Source organism: Pristiophorus japonicus, unplaced genomic scaffold (genome assembly GCF_044704955.1).
Source record: "Pristiophorus japonicus isolate sPriJap1 unplaced genomic scaffold, sPriJap1.hap1 HAP1_SCAFFOLD_718, whole genome shotgun sequence".
Classification (NCBI taxonomy): Eukaryota; Metazoa; Chordata; class Chondrichthyes; family Pristiophoridae; genus Pristiophorus; species Pristiophorus japonicus.
Window position 1 is genome coordinate 112,179 of NW_027254633.1, and position 17,962 is coordinate 130,140.

Sequence of the window (17,962 nt, forward strand, 5' to 3'; positions counted from 1 at the left end):
CACTTCTGTTTTAAAGTCTGCACTAAATGACAAGATCTCGCTCAACAAGTGGAACTACAATTGCTGAAAGACAACGTAAATTTTGCCAATCATGGCTTTCTTTCGTCTTCCAGGTACCTATTTGCGCCACATCACTCGAGCTTATCATCAATCAAAGCATTGCCACTGTGGAAATATTCAGCATTTTAAACTTTGCAAAGTGTGCAAGACTGGAATCAGGGAATGCCTGGACCATGGGCATTGATCACTTATCCTTGAGCATTCATTTGGCCTGGGCCCCTTCTATATTGCACATTGGCTCACTGCGTGTCAATGTTTAGCGTTCACAGGCGATTTGCAAGATCTGAATTTCCCGGCAGAGAATTCCTGGAGTTTTTGATCGAACCGAGATTCACCATCACTGACGTTAAATCTCTCCTTGATTCGCGACTCTTATCTCTCTTCATCATATCACTGCTAAGGACTGAACCTGCTTTAATTTCACCTTGGCTCGGGGTCAGTGCGGCTCAATAGGACTTCGGCCCGTCTCCCTTTCACAACCCATCGGTGCCGAGAACAGAACGGGGAATTTTACTGACATGTTATGTTCTGAAACAGTTATAAACTCTCCAGTATATTTCACTGTGTCTTCAACACTGTGAGATCTAGCCTGGTGTGCAATCTTTGTGTCTTTATGAACAATTCAGCAGAACATTAAATGAACATATGGAACTACAATTGCTGATTGACACTGTACGGTTTGCCAACATTTAAGTACAGTGTGAGAACAATCACAATGATCATTATTCTTCCATGTACGTTCTTGCGCGGCATCACCCTAACAAACCGAGCTGGTCACAGCCCGGCTATCAGTCAATTCATTGCCAGTGCGGAAAAATGCACATTTTCAACTTAGCAATGTGCACAATACCGGAATCAGAGAGTGCCTGGATCGTGGGCAGTGATAAATTAACATGAGCATTAAGATTTTCAATATCATTATACATTACATGAACACATCTGGAGCTCCGAGATGTGTTTGGGAGCCATTGCCCCGAAATGAGGACTGAGTGTGCGGGGCAATTCGTTCCGGGGTTTAAGTTTTATTTCAAAAAGGTGTGAGAAAATTTTGCTTCGTTTTCTCTCGGGCCGAAGTAGCTCAGTTGGGAGAGCGTTAGACTGAAGATCTAAAGATCCCTGGTTCAATCCTGGGTTTCTGCAATATCTGGTGATTTTGCATTTCCTTCATTTTAAGGGTAGTCGCCGGTTTGATATCGAGACAGTGCTTGAGGGATGGGCTGTTCAGCGTTTGCGTGATACTAATTTTCGACATGAATTTTTTTAGATTCAGCGCTCTTTTTCTGTTACTTTCTATTTATACTCTGCCCAGTTTTGTATATGAAGAGTGAACAATGTTTAAGCGATGCGATGTGTTCAATTCTTATGCAGTAACTCTATCACCCAGTGTGTGCCGGATACAAAATCATCTCAGTCTGGGCTTTCACGCTGCCCGAGGGAATTTTGTGGCCGGTTAAATCGGTCGCTTAGGGCGTGGTATTAATAAAGCCAAGAGCGCGGGCCCGATCCCCGTATGGGCCATCCCAATTTTTCATAACTTTTATTCGGTTTTTAGTAACTTTTACAATCAAACCTTCATAACGAAACAAATCCACACGGAATCCCAAGGGATGGGAATTATTTGGAATAACAGCCAATGCTTCTTTGCCGACGGTGTGCAGAGCACAACTTTCTGTTTATAACGTGTTTCTTGCTTTGCTGAGAACCGATGCACTGGAGACCTGTTCCCGTCAATGTTTAAAAGCAGAACAGACAGACAGAACGGTTCTGTCGCCCTTGATGGGCAAAAGGCTGCAGTTCAGGACAAAAACACCAAATGAAATGTTCACACGGCACCGAGAGTGAAAATTCCCGGGAAAAGGAGAGAATGAAATGGATTTCAGTGGATGCCTAGCCGCACTTAACGCTGTGATTGCGCGGACATGTCTTTGGTGTTCTCCACAAAAACTGCCATTTGCTGCGAACAGTTTTCCCTGACGCGAATGTGATGAGAATTTCGAAACAGCAAGGAGGAAAGACTGGGTTGGTCTGTTTGCTGGCACAGACGTTTGCAGCAGCTTCCCTGGTGGTCTAGTGGTTAGGATTCGGCGCTCTCACCGCCGCGGCCCGGGTTCGATTCCCGGTCAGGGAACATTGTATTTGCGGTGCTTGCAGCTCACCTCGCTGTTGTTGCCCCAATCATCAGCAGCGCGTCGTGAGACAACAGACACTTCTGTTTTAAAGTCTGCACTAAATGACAAGATCTCGCTCAACAAGTGGAACTACAATTGCTGAAAGACAACGTAAATTTTGCCAATCATGGCTTTCTTTCATCATTCGAGCTTATCATCAATCAAAGCATTGCCACTGTGGAAATATTCAGCATTTTAAACTTTGCAAAGTGTGCAAGACTGGACCATGGGCACTGATAACTTATCCTTGAGCATTCATTTGGCCTGGGCCCCTTCTATATTGCACATTGGCTCACTGCGTGTCAATGTTTAGCGTTCACAGGCGATTTGCAAGATCTGAATTTCCCGGCAGAGAATTCCTGGAGTATTTGATCGAACCGAGATTCACCATCACTAACGTTAAATCTCTCCTTGATTCGCGACTCTTATCTCTCTTCATCATATCACTGCTAAGGACTGAACCTGCTTTAATTTCACCTTGGCTCGGGGTCAGTGCGGCTCAATAGGACGTCGGCCCGTCTCCCTTTCACAACCCATCGGTGCCGAGAACAGAACGGGGAATTTTACTGACATGTTATGTTCTGAAACAGTTATAAACTCTCCAGTATATTTCACTGTGTCTTCAACACTGTGAGATCTAGCCTGGTGTGCAATCTTTGTGTCTTTATGAACACTTGAGCAGAACATTAAATGAACATATGGAACTACAATTGCTGATTGACACTGTACGGTTTGCCAAAATTTAAGTGCAGTGTGAGAACAATCACAATGATCATTATTCTTCCATGTTCGTTCTTGCGCGGAATCACCCTAACAAATCGTGCTGATCACAGCCCGGCTATCAGTCAATTCATTGCCAGTTCGGAAAAATGCACATTTTCAACTTAGCAACTTGCACAATACCGGAATCAGAGAGTGCCTGGATCGTGGGCAGTGATAAATTAACATGAGCATTAAGATTTTCAATATCATTATACATTACATGAACACATCCGGAGCTCCGAGATGTGTTTGGGAGCCATTGCCCTGAAATGAGGACTGAGTGTGCGGGGCAATTCCTTCCGGGGTTTAAGTTTTATTTCAAAAAGGTGTGAGAAAATTTTGCTTCGCTTTCTCTCGGGCCGAAGTAGCTCAGTTGGGAGAGCGTTAGCCTGAAAATCTAAAGATCCCTGGTTCAATCCCGGGTTTCTGCAATATCTGGTGATTTTGCATTTCCTTCATTTTAAGGGTAGTCGCCGGTTTGATATCGAGACAGTGCTTGAGGGATGGAATGTTCAGCGTTTGCGTGATACTAATTTTCGACATGAATTTTTTTAGATTCAGCGCTCTTTTTCTGTTACTTTCTATTTATACTCTGCCCAGTTTTGTATATGAAGAGTGAACAATGTTTAAGCGATGCGATGTGTTCAATTCTTATGCAGTAACTCTATCACCCAGTGTGTGCCGGATACAAAATCATCTCAGGCTGGGCTTTCACGCAGACTTCGGGCATTTTGTTGCCGCTTAAATCGGTCGCTTAGGGCGTGGTATTAATAAAGCCAAGAGCGCGGGCCCGATCCCCGTATGGGCCATCCCAATTTTTCATAATTTTTATTAGGTTTTTAGTAACTTTTACAATCAAACCTTCATAACGAAACAAATCCACACGGAATCCCAAGGGATGGGAATTATTTGGATTAACAGCCATTGCTTCTTTGCCGAAGGTGTGCAGAGCACAACTTTCTGTTTATAACGTGTTTCTTGCTTTGCTGAGAACCGATGCACTGGAGACCTGTTCCCGTCAATGTTTAAAAGCAGAACAGACAGACAGAACGGTTCTGTCGCCCTTGATGGGTAAAAGGCTGCAGTTCAGGACAAAAACACCAAATGAAATGTTCACACGGTACCGAGAGCGAAAATTCCCGGAAAAAGGAGAGAATGAAATGGATTTCAGTGGATGCCTAGCCGCACTTAACGCTGTGATTGCGCGGACATGTCTTTGGTGATCTCCACAAAAACTGCCATTTGCTGGGAACAGCTTTCCCTGGCGCGAATATGATGAGAATTTCGAAACAGCAAGGAGGAAAGACTGGGTTGGTCTGTATTGCTGGCACAAACATTTGCAGCAGCTTCCCTGGTGGTCTAGTGGTTAGGATTCGGCGCTCTCACCGCCGCGGCCCGGGTTCGATTCCCGCTCAGGAAACATTGCATTTGCGGTGCTTACAGCTCACCTCGCTGTTGTTGCCCCAATCATCAGCAGCGCGTCGTGAGACAACAGACACTTCTGTTTTAAAGTCTGCACTAAATGACAAGATCTCGCTCAACAAGTGGAACTACAATTGCTGAAAGACAACGTAAATTTTGCCAATCATGGCTTTCTTTCGTCTTCCAGGTACCTATTTGCTCCACATCACTCGAGCTTATCATCAATCAAAGCATTGCCACTGTGGAAATATTCAGCATTTTAAACTTTGCAAAGTGTGCAAGACTGGAATTTGGGAATGCCTGGACCAGGGGCACTGATAACTTATCCTTGAGCATTCATTTGGCCTGGGCCTCTTCTATATTGCACATTGGCTCACTGCGTGTCAACGTTTAGCGTTCACAGGCGATTTGCAAGATCTGAATTTCCCGGCAGAGAATTCCTGGAGTATTTGATCGAACCGAGATACACCATCACTAACGTTAAATCTCTCCTTGATTCGCGACTCTTATCTCTTTTTCATCATATCACTGCTGAGGACTGAACCTGCTTTAATTTCACCTTGGTAGGGGTCAGTGCGGCTCAATAGGACGTCGGCCCGTCTCCCTTTCACAACCCATCGGTGCCGAGAACAGAACGGGGAATTTTACTGACATGTTATGTTCTGAAACAGTTATAAACTCTCCAGTATATTTCACTGTGTCTTCAACACTGTGAGATCTAGCCTGGTGTGCAATCTTTGTGTCTTTATGTACAATTCAGCAGAACATTAAATGAACGTATGGAACTCCAATTGCTGATTGACACTGTACGGTTTGCCAACATTTAAGTACAGTGTGAGAACAATCACAATGATCATTATTCTTCCATGTACGTTCTTGCGCGGCATCACCCTAACAAACCGAGCTGGTCACAGCCCGGCTATCAGTCAATTCATTGCCAGTGCGGAAAAATGCACATTTTCAACTTAGCAACGTGCACAATACCGGAATAAGAGAGTGCCTGGATCGTGGGCAGTGATAAATTAACATGAGCATTAAGATTTTCAATATCATTATACATTACATGAACACATCCGGAGCTCCGAGATGTGTTTGGGAGCCATTGCCCCGAAATGAGGACTGAGTGTGCGGGGCAATTCCTTCCGGGGTTTAAGTTTTATTTCAAAAAGGTGTGAGAAAGTTTTGCTTCGTTTTCTGTCGGGCCGAAATAGCTCAGTTGGGAGAGCGTTAGACTGAAGATTTAAAGATCCCTGGTTCAATCCCGGGTTTCTGCAATACCTGGTGATGTTGCGTTTCCTTCATTTTAAGGGGAGCAGTCGGTTTGATCTCGAGACAGTGCTTGAGGGATGGGCTGTTCAGTGTTTGCGCGATACTAATTTTCGACATGATTTTTTTTACATTCAGCGCTCTTTTTCTGTTACTTTCTATTTATACTCTGCCCAGTTTTGTATATGAAGAGTGAACAATGTTTAAGCGATGCGATGTGTTCAATTTTTATGCAGTAACTCTATCACCCAGTGTGTGCCGGATACAAAATCATCTCAGGCTGGTCTTTCACGCAGCCTTTGGGCATTTTGTTGCCGCTTAAATCGGTCGCTTAGGGCGTGGTATTAATAAAGCCAAGAGCGCGGGCCCGATCCCCGTATGGGCCATGCCAATTTTTCATAATTTTTATTCGGTTTTTAGTAACTTTTACAATCAAACCTTCATAACGAAACAAATCCACACGGAATCCCAAGGGATGGGAATTATTTGGAAAAACAGCCATTGCTTCTTTGCCGACGGTGTGCAGAGCACAACTTTCTGTTTATAACGTGTTTCTTGCTTTGCTGAGAACCGATGCACTGGAGACCTGTTCCCGTCAATGTTTAAAAGCAGAACAGACAGACAGAACGGTTCTGTCGCCCTTGATGGGCAAAAGGCTGCAGTTCAGGACAAAAACACCAAATGAAATGTTCACACGGCACCGAGAGTGAAAATTCCCGGGAAAAGGAGAGAATGAAATGGATTTCAGTGGATACCTAGCCGCACTTAACGCTGTGATTGCGCGGACATGTCTTTGGTGTTCTCCACAAAAACTGCCATTTGCTGCGAACAGTTTTCCCTGGCGCGAATGTGATGAGAATTTCGAAACAGCAAGGAGGAAAGACTGGGTTGGTCTGTTTGCTGGTACAGACGTTTGTAGCAGCTTCCCTGGTGGTCTAGTGGTTAGGATTCGGCGCTCTCACCGCCGCGGCCCGGGTTCGATTCCCGGTCAGGGAACATTGTATTTGCGGTGCTTGCAGCTCACCTCGCTGTTGTTGCCCCAATCATCAGCAGCGTGTCGTGAGACAACAGACACTTCTGTTTTAAAGTCTGCACTAAATGACAAGATCTCGCTCAACAAGTGGAACTACAATTGCTGAAAGACAACGTAAATTTTGCCAATCATGGCTTTCTTTCGTCTTCCAGGTACCTATTTGCGCCACATCACTCGAGCTTATCATCAATCAAAGCATTGCCACTGTGGAAATATTCAGCATTTTAAACTTTGCAAAGTGTGCAAGACTGGAATCAGGGAATGCCTGGACCATGGGCATTGATCACTTATCCTTGAGCATTCATTTGGCCTGGGCCCCTTCTATATTGCACATTGGCTCACTGCGTGTCAATGTTTAGCGTTCACAGGCGATTTGCAAGATCTGAATTTCCCGGCAGAGAATTCCTGGAGTTTTTGATCGAACCGAGATTCACCATCACTGACGTTAAATCTCTCCTTGATTCGCGACTCTTATCTCTCTTCATCATATCACTGCTAAGGACTGAACCTGCTTTAATTTCACCTTGGCTCGGGGTCAGTGCGGCTCAATAGGACTTCGGCCCGTCTCCCTTTCACAACCCATCGGTGCCGAGAACAGAACGGGGAATTTTACTGACATGTTATGTTCTGAAACAGTTATAAACTCTCCAGTATATTTCACTGTGTCTTCAACACTGTGAGATCTAGCCTGGTGTGCAATCTTTGTGTCTTTATGAACAATTCAGCAGAACATTAAATGAACATATGGAACTACAATTGCTGATTGACACTGTACGGTTTGCCAACATTTAAGTACAGTGTGAGAACAATCACAATGATCATTATTCTTCCATGTACGTTCTTGCGCGGCATCACCCTAACAAACCGAGCTGGTCACAGCCCGGCTATCAGTCAATTCATTGCCAGTGCGGAAAAATGCACATTTTCAACTTAGCAATGTGCACAATACCGGAATCAGAGAGTGCCTGGATCGTGGGCAGTGATAAATTAACGTGAGCATTAAGATTTTCAATATCATTATACATTACATGAACACATCTGGAGCTCCGAGATGTGTTTGGGAGCCATTGCCCCGAAATGAGGACTGAGTGTGCGGGGCAATTCGTTCCGGGGTTTAAGTTTTATTTCAAAAAGGTGTGAGAAAATTTTGCTTCGTTTTCTCTCGGGCCGAAGTAGCTCAGTTGGGAGAGCGTTAGACTGAAGATCTAAAGATCCCTGGTTCAATCCTGGGTTTCTGCAATATCTGGTGATTTTGCATTTCCTTCATTTTAAGGGTAGTCGCCGGTTTGATATCGAGACAGTGCTTGAGGGATGGGCTGTTCAGCGTTTGCGTGATACTAATTTTCGACATGAATTTTTTTAGATTCAGCGCTCTTTTTCTGTTACTTTCTATTTATACTCTGCCCAGTTTTGTATATGAAGAGTGAACAATGTTTAAGCGATGCGATGTGTTCAATTCTTATGCAGTAACTCTATCACCCAGTGTGTGCCGGATACAAAATCATCTCAGTCTGGGCTTTCACGCTGCCCGAGGGAATTTTGTTGCCGGTTAAATCGGTCGCTTAGGGCGTGGTATTAATAAAGCCAAGAGCGCGGGCCCGATCCCCGTATGGGCCATCCCAATTTTTCATAACTTTTATTCGGTTTTTAGTAACTTTTACAATCAAACCTTCATAACGAAACAAATCCACACGGAATCCCAAGGGATGGGAATTATTTGGAATAACAGCCATTGCTTCTTTGCCGACGGTGTGCAGAGCACAACTTTCTGTTTATAACGTGTTTCTTGCTTTGCTGAGAACCGATGCACTGGAGACCTGTTCCCGTCAATGTTTAAAAGCAGAACAGACAGACAGAACGGTTCTGTCGCCCTTGATGGGCAAAAGGCTGCAGTTCAGGACAAAAACACCAAATGAAATGTTCACACGGCACCGAGAGTGAAAATTCCCGGGAAAAGGAGAGAATGAAATGGATTTCAGTGGATGCCTAGCCGCACTTAACGCTGTGATTGCGCGGACATGTCTTTGGTGTTCTCCACAAAAACTGCCATTTGCTGCGAACAGTTTTCCCTGACGCGAATGTGATGAGAATTTCGAAACAGCAAGGAGGAAAGACTGGGTTGGTCTGTTTGCTGGCACAGACGTTTGCAGCAGCTTCCCTGGTGGTCTAGTGGTTAGGATTCGGCGCTCTCACCGCCGCGGCCCGGGTTCGATTCCCGGTCAGGGAACATTGTATTTGCGGTGCTTGCAGCTCACCTCGCTGTTGTTGCCCCAATCATCAGCAGCGCGTCGTGAGACAACAGACACTTCTGTTTTAAAGTCTGCACTAAATGACAAGATCTCGCTCAACAAGTGGAACTACAATTGCTGAAAGACAACGTAAATTTTGCCAATCATGGCTTTCTTTCATCATTCGAGCTTATCATCAATCAAAGCATTGCCACTGTGGAAATATTCAGCATTTTAAACTTTGCAAAGTGTGCAAGACTGGACCATGGGCACTGATAACTTATCCTTGAGCATTCATTTGGCCTGGGCCCCTTCTATATTGCACATTGGCTCACTGCGTGTCAATGTTTAGCGTTCACAGGCGATTTGCAAGATCTGAATTTCCCGGCAGAGAATTCCTGGAGTATTTGATCGAACCGAGATTCACCATCACTAACGTTAAATCTCTCCTTGATTCGCGACTCTTATCTCTCTTCATCATATCACTGCTAAGGACTGAACCTGCTTTAATTTCACCTTGGCTCGGGGTCAGTGCGGCTCAATAGGACGTCGGCCCGTCTCCCTTTCACAACCCATCGGTGCCGAGAACAGAACGGGGAATTTTACTGACATGTTATGTTCTGAAACAGTTATAAACTCTCCAGTATATTTCACTGTGTCTTCAACACTGTGAGATCTAGCCTGGTGTGCAATCTTTGTGTCTTTATGAACACTTGAGCAGAACATTAAATGAACATATGGAACTACAATTGCTGATTGACACTGTACGGTTTGCCAACATTTAAGTACAGTGTGAGAACAATCACAATGATCATTATTCTTCCATGTACGTTCTTGCGCGGCATCACCCTAACAAACCGAGCTGGTCACAGCCCGGCTATCAGTCAATTCATTGCCAGTGCGGAAAAATGCACATTTTCAACTTAGCAACTTGCACAATACCGGAATCAGAGAGTGCCTGGATCGTGGGCAGTGATAAATTAACGTGAGCATTAAGATTTTCAATATCATTATACATTACATGAACACATCTGGAGCTCCGAGATGTGTTTGGGAGCCATTGCCCCGAAATGAGGACTGAGTGTGCGGGGCAATTCGTTCCGGGGTTTAAGTTTTATTTCAAAAAGGTGTGAGAAAATTTTGCTTCGTTTTCTCTCGGGCCGAAGTAGCTCAGTTGGGAGAGCGTTAGACTGAAGATCTAAAGATCCCTGGTTCAATCCTGGGTTTCTGCAATATCTGGTGATTTTGCATTTCCTTCATTTTAAGGGTAGTCGCCGGTTTGATATCGAGACAGTGCTTGAGGGATGGGCTGTTCAGCGTTTGCGTGATACTAATTTTCGACATGAATTTTTTTAGATTCAGCGCTCTTTTTCTGTTACTTTCTATTTATACTCTGCCCAGTTTTGTATATGAAGAGTGAACAATGTTTAAGCGATGCGATGTGTTCAATTCTTATGCAGTAACTCTATCACCCAGTGTGTGCCGGATACAAAATCATCTCAGTCTGGGCTTTCACGCTGCCCGAGGGAATTTTGTTGCCGGTTAAATCGGTCGCTTAGGGCGTGGTATTAATAAAGCCAAGAGCGCGGGCCCGATCCCCGTATGGGCCATCCCAATTTTTCATAACTTTTATTCGGTTTTTAGTAACTTTTACAATCAAACCTTCATAACGAAACAAATCCACACGGAATCCCAAGGGATGGGAATTATTTGGAATAACAGCCATTGCTTCTTTGCCGACGGTGTGCAGAGCACAACTTTCTGTTTATAACGTGTTTCTTGCTTTGCTGAGAACCGATGCACTGGAGACCTGTTCCCATCAATGTTTAAAAGCAGAACAGACAGACAGAACGGTTCTGTCGCCCTTGATGGGCAAAAGGCTGCAGTTCAGGACAAAAACACCAAATGAAATGTTCACACGGCACCGAGAGTGAAAATTCCCGGGAAAAGGAGAGAATGAAATGGATTTCAGTGGATGCCTAGCCGCACTTAACGCTGTGATTGCGCGGACATGTCTTTGGTGTTCTCCACAAAAACTGCCATTTGCTGCGAACAGTTTTCCCTGACGCGAATGTGATGAGAATTTCGAAACAGCAAGGAGGAAAGACTGGGTTGGTCTGTTTGCTGGCACAGACGTTTGCAGCAGCTTCCCTGGTGGTCTAGTGGTTAGGATTCGGCGCTCTCACCGCCGCGGCCCGGGTTCGATTCCCGGTCAGGGAACATTGTATTTGCGGTGCTTGCAGCTCACCTCGCTGTTGTTGCCCCAATCATCAGCAGCGCGTCGTGAGACAACAGACACTTCTGTTTTAAAGTCTGCACTAAATGACAAGATCTCGCTCAACAAGTGGAACTACAATTGCTGAAAGACAACGTAAATTTTGCCAATCATGGCTTTCTTTCATCATTCGAGCTTATCATCAATCAAAGCATTGCCACTGTGGAAATATTCAGCATTTTAAACTTTGCAAAGTGTGCAAGACTGGAATCAGGGAATGCCTGGACCATGGGCACTGATAACTTATCCTTGAGCATTCATTTGGCCTGGGCCCCTTCTATATTGCACATTGGCTCACTGCGTGTCAATGTTTAGCGTTCACAGGCGATTTGCAAGATCTGAATTTCCCGGCAGAGAATTCCTGGAGTATTTGATCGAACCGAGATTCACCATCACTAACGTTAAATCTCTCCTTGATTCGCGACTCTTATCTCTCTTCATCATATCACTGCTAAGGACTGAACCTGCTTTAATTTCACCTTGGCTCGGGGTCAGTGCGGCTCAATAGGACGTCGGCCCGTCTCCCTTTCACAACCCATCGGTGCCGAGAACAGAACGGGGAATTTTACTGACATGTTATGTTCTGAAACAGTTATAAACTCTCCAGTATATTTCACTGTGTCTTCAACACTGTGAGATCTAGCCTGGTGTGCAATCTTTGTGTCTTTATGAACACTTGAGCAGAACATTAAATGAACATATGGAACTACAATTGCTGATTGACACTGTACGGTTTGCCAAAATTTAAGTGCAGTGTGAGAACAATCACAATGATCATTATTCTTCCATGTTCGTTCTTGCGCGGAATCACCCTAACAAATCGTGCTGATCACAGCCCGGCTATCAGTCAATTCATTGCCAGTTCGGAAAAATGCACATTTTCAACTTAGCAACTTGCACAATACCGGAATCAGAGAGTGCCTGGATCGTGGGCAGTGATAAATTAACATGAGCATTAAGATTTTCAATATCATTATACATTACATGAACACATCCGGAGCTCCGAGATGTGTTTGGGAGCCATTGCCCTGAAATGAGGACTGAGTGTGCGGGGCAATTCCTTCCGGGGTTTAAGTTTTATTTCAAAAAGGTGTGAGAAAATTTTGCTTCGTTTTCTCTCGGGCCGAAGTAGCTCAGTTGGGAGAGCGTTAGCCTGAAAATCTAAAGATCCCTGGTTCAATCCCGGGTTTCTGCAATATCTGGTGATTTTGCATTTCCTTCATTTTAAGGGTAGTCGCCGGTTTGATATCGAGACAGTGCTTGAGGGATGGGCTGTTCAGCGTTTGCGTGATACTAATTTTCGACATGAATTTTTTTAGATTCAGCGCTCTTTTTCTGTTACTTTCTATTTATACTCTGCCCAGTTTTGTATATGAAGAGTGAACAATGTTTAAGCGATGCGATGTGTTCAATTGTTATGCAGTAACTCTATCACCCAGTGTGTGCCGGATACAAAATCATCTCAGGCTGGGCTTTCACGCAGACTTCGGGCATTTTGTTGCCGCTTAAATCGGTCGCTTAGGGCGTGGTATTAATAAAGCCAAGAGCGCGGGCCCGATCCCCGTATGGGCCATCCCAATTTTTCATAATTTTTATTAGGTTTTTAGTAACTTTTACAATCAAACCTTCATAACGAAACAAATCCACACGGAATCCCAAGGGATGGGAATTATTTGGATTAACAGCCATTGCTTCTTTGCCGAAGGTGTGCAGAGCACAACTTTCTGTTTATAACGTGTTTCTTGCTTTGCTGAGAACCGATGCACTGGAGACCTGTTCCCGTCAATGTTTAAAAGCAGAACAGACAGACAGAACGGTTCTGTCGCCCTTGATGGGTAAAAGGCTGCAGTTCAGGACAAAAACACCAAATGAAATGTTCACACGGTACCGAGAGTGAAAATTCCCGGGAAAAGGAGAGAATGAAATGGATTTCAGTGGATGCCTAGCCGCACTTAACGCTGTGATTGCGCGGACATGTCTTTGGTGATCTCCACAAAAACTGCCATTTGCTGCGAACAGTTTTCCCTGGCGCGAATGTGATGAGAATTTCGAAACAGCAAGGAGGAAAGACTGGGTTGGTCTGTTTGCTGGTACAGACGTTTGCAGCAGCTTCCCTGGTGGTCTAGTGGTTAGGATTCGGCGCTCTCACCGCCGCGGCCCGGGTTCGATTCCCGGTCAGGGAACATTGTATTTGCGGTGCTTGCAGCTCACCTCGCTGTTGTTTCCCCAATCATCAGCAGCGCGTCGTGAGACAACAGACACTTCTGTTTTAAAGTCTGCACTAAATGACAAGATCTCGCTCAACAAGTGGAACTACAATTGCTGAAAGACAACGTAAATTTTGCCAATCATGGCTTTCTTTCGTCTTCCAGGTACCTATTTGCGCCACATCACTCGAGCTTATCATCAATCAAAGCATTGCCACTGTGGAAATATTCAGCATTTTAAACTTCACAAAGTGTGCAAGACTGGAATCAGGGAATGCCTGGACCATGGGCACTGAACACTTATCCTTGAGCATTCATTTGGCCTGGGCCCCTTCTATATTGCACATTGGCTCACTGCGTGTTAATGTTTAGCGTTCACAGGCGATTTGCAAGATCTGAATTTCCCGGCAGAGAATTCCTGGAGTTTTTGATCGAACCGAGATTCACCATCACTGACGTTAAATCTCTCCTTGATTCGCGACTCTTATCTCTCTTCATCATATCACTGCTAAGGACTGAACCTGCTTTAATTTCACCTTGGTCGGGGTCAGTGCGGCTCAATAGGACTTCGGCCCGTCTCCCTTTCACAACCCATCGGTGCCGAGAACAGAGCGGGGAATTTTACTGACATGTTATGTTCTGAAACAGTTATAAACTCTCCAGTATATTTCACTGTGTCTTCAACACTGTGAGATCTAGCCTGGTGTGCAATCTTTGTGTCTATATGAACAATTCAGCAGAACATTAAATGAACATATGGAACTACAATTGCTGATTGACACTGTACGGTTTGCCAACATTTAAGTACAGTGTGAGAACAATCACAATGATCATTATTCTTCCATGTACGTTCTTGCGCGGCATCACCCTAACAAACCGAGCTGGTCACAGCCCGACTATCAGTCAATTCATTGCCAGTGCGGAAAAATGCACATTTTCAACTTAGCAATGTGCACAATACCGGAATCAGAGAGTGCCTGGATCGTGGGCAGTGATAAATTAAAATGAGCATTAAGATTTTTAATATCATTATACATTACATGAACACATCCGGAGCTCCGAGATGTGTTTGGGAGCCATTGCCCCGAAATGAGGACTGAGTGTGCGGGGCAATTCGTTCCGGGGTTTAAGTTTTATTTCAAAAAGGTGTGAGAAAATTTTGCTTCGTTTTCTCTCGGGCCGAAGTAGCTCAGTTGGGAGAGCGTTAGACTGAAGATCTAAAGATCCCTGGTTCAATCCTGGGTTTCTGCAATATCTGGTGATTTTGCATTTCCTTCATTTTAAGGGTAGTCGCCGGTTTGATATCGAGACAGTGCTTGAGGGATGGGCTGTTCAGCGTTTGCGTGATACTAATTTTCGACATGAATTTTTTTAGATTCAGCGCTCTTTTTCTGTTACTTTCTATTTATACTCTGCCCAGTTTTGTATATGAAGAGTGAACAATGTTTAAGCGATGCGATGTGTTCAATTCTTATGCAGTAACTCTATCACCCAGTGTGTGCCGGATACAAAATCATCTCAGTCTGGGCTTTCACGCTGCCCGAGGGAATTTTGTTGGCGGTTAAATCGGTCGCTTAGGGCGTGGTATTAATAAAGCCAAGAGCGCGGGCCCGATCCCCGTATGGGCCATCCCAATTTTTCATAACTTTTATTCGGTTTTTAGTAACTTTTACAATCAAACCTTCATAACGAAACAAATCCACACGGAATCCCAAGGGATGGGAATTATTTGGAATAACAGCCATTGCTTCTTTGCCGACGGTGTGCAGAGCACAACTTTCTGTTTATAACGTGTTTCTTGCTTTGCTGAGAACCGATGCACTGGAGACCTGTTCCCGTCAATGTTTAAAAGCAGAACAGACAGACAGAACGGTTCTGTCGCCCTTGATGGGTAAAAGGCTGCAGTTCAGGACACAAACACCAAATGAAATGTTCACACGGTACCGAGAGTGAAAATTCCCGGGAAAAGGAGAGAAAGAAATGGATTTCAGTGGATGCCTAGCCGCACTTAACGCTGTGATTGCGCGGAAATGTCTTTGGTGTTCTCCACAAAAACTGCCATTTGCTGCGAACAGTTTTCCCTGACGCGAATGTGATGAGAATTTCGAAACAGCGAGGAGGAAAGACTGGGTTGGTCTGTTTGCTGGCACAGACGTTTGCAGCAGCTTCCCTGGTGGTCTAGTGGTTAGGATTCGGCGCTCTCACCGCCGCGGCCCGGGTTCGGTTCCCTGTCAGGGAACATTGTATTTGCGGTGCTTGCAGCTCACCTCGCTGTTGTTGCCCCAATCATCAGCAGCGCGTCGTGAGACAACAGACACTTCTGTTTTAAAGTCTGCACTAAATGACAAGATCTCGCTCAACAAGTGGAACTACAATTGCTGAAAGACAACGTAAATTTTGCCAATCATGGCTTTCTTTCATCTTCCAGGTACCTATTTGCGCCACATCACTCGAGCTTATCATCAATCAAAGCATTGCCACTGTGGAAATATTCAGCATTTTAAACTTTGCAAAGTGTGCAAGACTGGAATCAGGGAATGCCTGGACCATGGGCATTGATCACTTATCCTTGAGCATTCATTTGGCCTGTGCCCCTTCTATATTGCACATTGGCTCACTGCCTGTCAATGTTTAGCGTTCACAGGCGATTTGCAAGATCTGAATTTCCCGGCAGAGAATTCCTGGAGTTTTTGATCGAACCGAGATTCACCATCACTGACGTTAAATCTCTCCTTGATTCGCGACTCTTATCTCTCTTCATCATATCACTGCTAAGGACTGAACCTGCTTTAATTTCACCTTGGCTCGGGGTCAGTGCGGCTCAATAGGACTTCGGCCCGTCTCCCTTTCACAACCCATCGGTGCCGAGAACAGAACGGGGAATTTTACTGACATGTTATGTTCTGAAACAGTTATAAACTCTCCAGTATATTTCACTGTGTCTTCAACACTGTGAGATCTAGCCTGGTGTGCAATCTTTGTGTCTTTATGAACAATTCAGCAGAACATTAAATGAACATATGGAACTACAATTGCTGATTGACACTGTACGGTTTGCCAACATTTAAGTACAGTGTGAGAACAATCACAATGATCATTATTCTTCCATGTACGTTCTTGCGCGGCATCACCCTAACAAACCGAGCTGGTCACAGCCCGGCTATCAGTCAATTCATTGCCAGTGCGGAAAAATGCACATTTTCAACTTAGCAATGTGCACAATACCGGAATCAGAGAGTGCCTGGATCGTGGGCAGTGATAAATTAACATGAGCATTAAGATTTTCAATATCATTATACATTACATGAACACATCTGGAGCTCCGAGATGTGTTTGGGAGCCATTGCCCCGAAATGAGGACTGAGTGTGCGGGGCAATTCGTTCCGGGGTTTAAGTTTTATTTCAAAAAGGTGTGAGAAAATTTTGCTTCGTTTTCTCTCGGGCCGAAGTAGCTCAGTTGGGAGAGCGTTAGACTGAAGATCTAAAGATCCCTGGTTCAATCCTGGGTTTCTGCAATATCTGGTGATTTTGCATTTCCTTCATTTTAAGGGTAGTCGCCGGTTTGATATCGAGACAGTGCTTGAGGGATGGGCTGTTCAGCGTTTGCGTGATACTAATTTTCGACATGAATTTTTTTAGATTCAGCGCTCTTTTTCTGTTACTTTCTATTTATACTCTGCCCAGTTTTGTATATGAAGAGTGAACAATGTTTAAGCGATGCGATGTGTTCAATTCTTATGCAGTAACTCTATCACCCAGTGTGTGCCGGATACAAAATCATCTCAGTCTGGGCTTTCACGCTGCCCGAGGGAATTTTGTTGCCGGTTAAATCGGTCGCTTAGGGCGTGGTATTAATAAAGCCAAGAGCGCGGGCCCGATCCCCGTATGGGCCATCCCAATTTTTCATAACTTTTATTCGGTTTTTAGTAACTTTTACAATCAAACCTTCATAACGAAACAAATCCACACGGAATCCCAAGGGATGGGAATTATTTGGAATAACAGCCATTGCTTCTTTGCCGACGGTGTGCAGAGCACAACTTTCTGTTTATAACGTGTTTCTTGCTTTGCTGAGAACCGATGCACTGGAGACCTGTTCCCGTCAATGTTTAAAAGCAGAACAGACAGACAGAACGGTTCTGTCGCCCTTGATGGGTAAAAGGCTGCAGTTCAGGACACAAACACCAAATGAAATGTTCACACGGTACCGAGAGTGAAAATTCCCGGGAAAAGGAGAGAAAGAAATGGATTTCAGTGGATGCCTAGCCGCACTTAACGCTGTGATTGCGCGGAAATGTCTTTGGTGTTCTCCACAAAAACTGCCATTTGCTGCGAACAGTTTTCCCTGACGCGAATGTGATGAGAATTTCGAAACAGCGAGGAGGAAAGACTGGGTTGGTCTGTTTGCTGGCACAGACGTTTGCAGCAGCTTCCCTGGTGGTCTAGTGGTTAGGATTCGGCGCTCTCACCGCCGCGGCCCGGGTTCGGTTCCCTGTCAGGGAACATTGTATTTGCGGTGCTTGCAGCTCACCTCGCTGTTG

At 44.7% G+C, this 17,962-nt stretch overlaps 16 non-coding genes across 16 annotated transcripts; all 16 read left to right on the forward strand.

Annotated features, from left to right (window-relative positions):
- Positions 1-1,127: 1,127 nt before the first annotated feature.
- On the forward strand, positions 1,128-1,200 carry trnaf-gaa (transfer RNA phenylalanine (anticodon GAA)). The gene has a single exon. It is a non-coding gene; the product is annotated as a tRNA-Phe (tRNA).
- Positions 1,201-2,116: 916 nt separating this feature from the next.
- On the forward strand, positions 2,117-2,188 carry trnae-cuc (transfer RNA glutamic acid (anticodon CUC)). Its single transcript has one exon. It is a non-coding gene; the product is annotated as a tRNA-Glu (tRNA).
- A 1,160-nt stretch (positions 2,189-3,348) lies between these two features.
- On the forward strand, positions 3,349-3,421 carry trnaf-gaa (transfer RNA phenylalanine (anticodon GAA)). The gene has a single exon. It is a non-coding gene; the product is annotated as a tRNA-Phe (tRNA).
- Positions 3,422-4,338: 917 nt separating this feature from the next.
- Positions 4,339-4,410, forward strand: trnae-cuc (transfer RNA glutamic acid (anticodon CUC)). Its single transcript has one exon. It is a non-coding gene; the product is annotated as a tRNA-Glu (tRNA).
- Positions 4,411-5,613: 1,203 nt separating this feature from the next.
- On the forward strand, positions 5,614-5,686 carry trnaf-gaa (transfer RNA phenylalanine (anticodon GAA)). The gene has a single exon. It is a non-coding gene; the product is annotated as a tRNA-Phe (tRNA).
- A 916-nt stretch (positions 5,687-6,602) lies between these two features.
- On the forward strand, positions 6,603-6,674 carry trnae-cuc (transfer RNA glutamic acid (anticodon CUC)). Its single transcript has one exon. It is a non-coding gene; the product is annotated as a tRNA-Glu (tRNA).
- A 1,203-nt stretch (positions 6,675-7,877) lies between these two features.
- trnaf-gaa (transfer RNA phenylalanine (anticodon GAA)) lies at positions 7,878-7,950 on the forward strand. The gene has a single exon. It is a non-coding gene; the product is annotated as a tRNA-Phe (tRNA).
- A 916-nt stretch (positions 7,951-8,866) lies between these two features.
- Positions 8,867-8,938, forward strand: trnae-cuc (transfer RNA glutamic acid (anticodon CUC)). The gene has a single exon. It is a non-coding gene; the product is annotated as a tRNA-Glu (tRNA).
- Positions 8,939-10,098: 1,160 nt separating this feature from the next.
- On the forward strand, positions 10,099-10,171 carry trnaf-gaa (transfer RNA phenylalanine (anticodon GAA)). The gene has a single exon. It is a non-coding gene; the product is annotated as a tRNA-Phe (tRNA).
- A 916-nt stretch (positions 10,172-11,087) lies between these two features.
- Positions 11,088-11,159, forward strand: trnae-cuc (transfer RNA glutamic acid (anticodon CUC)). The gene has a single exon. It is a non-coding gene; the product is annotated as a tRNA-Glu (tRNA).
- Positions 11,160-12,336: 1,177 nt separating this feature from the next.
- trnaf-gaa (transfer RNA phenylalanine (anticodon GAA)) lies at positions 12,337-12,409 on the forward strand. The gene has a single exon. It is a non-coding gene; the product is annotated as a tRNA-Phe (tRNA).
- A 916-nt stretch (positions 12,410-13,325) lies between these two features.
- On the forward strand, positions 13,326-13,397 carry trnae-cuc (transfer RNA glutamic acid (anticodon CUC)). Its single transcript has one exon. It is a non-coding gene; the product is annotated as a tRNA-Glu (tRNA).
- A 1,202-nt stretch (positions 13,398-14,599) lies between these two features.
- Positions 14,600-14,672, forward strand: trnaf-gaa (transfer RNA phenylalanine (anticodon GAA)). Its single transcript has one exon. It is a non-coding gene; the product is annotated as a tRNA-Phe (tRNA).
- Positions 14,673-15,588: 916 nt separating this feature from the next.
- On the forward strand, positions 15,589-15,660 carry trnae-cuc (transfer RNA glutamic acid (anticodon CUC)). Its single transcript has one exon. It is a non-coding gene; the product is annotated as a tRNA-Glu (tRNA).
- A 1,203-nt stretch (positions 15,661-16,863) lies between these two features.
- On the forward strand, positions 16,864-16,936 carry trnaf-gaa (transfer RNA phenylalanine (anticodon GAA)). Its single transcript has one exon. It is a non-coding gene; the product is annotated as a tRNA-Phe (tRNA).
- Positions 16,937-17,852: 916 nt separating this feature from the next.
- trnae-cuc (transfer RNA glutamic acid (anticodon CUC)) lies at positions 17,853-17,924 on the forward strand. The gene has a single exon. It is a non-coding gene; the product is annotated as a tRNA-Glu (tRNA).
- The last annotated feature ends 38 nt before the right edge of the window (positions 17,925-17,962 follow it).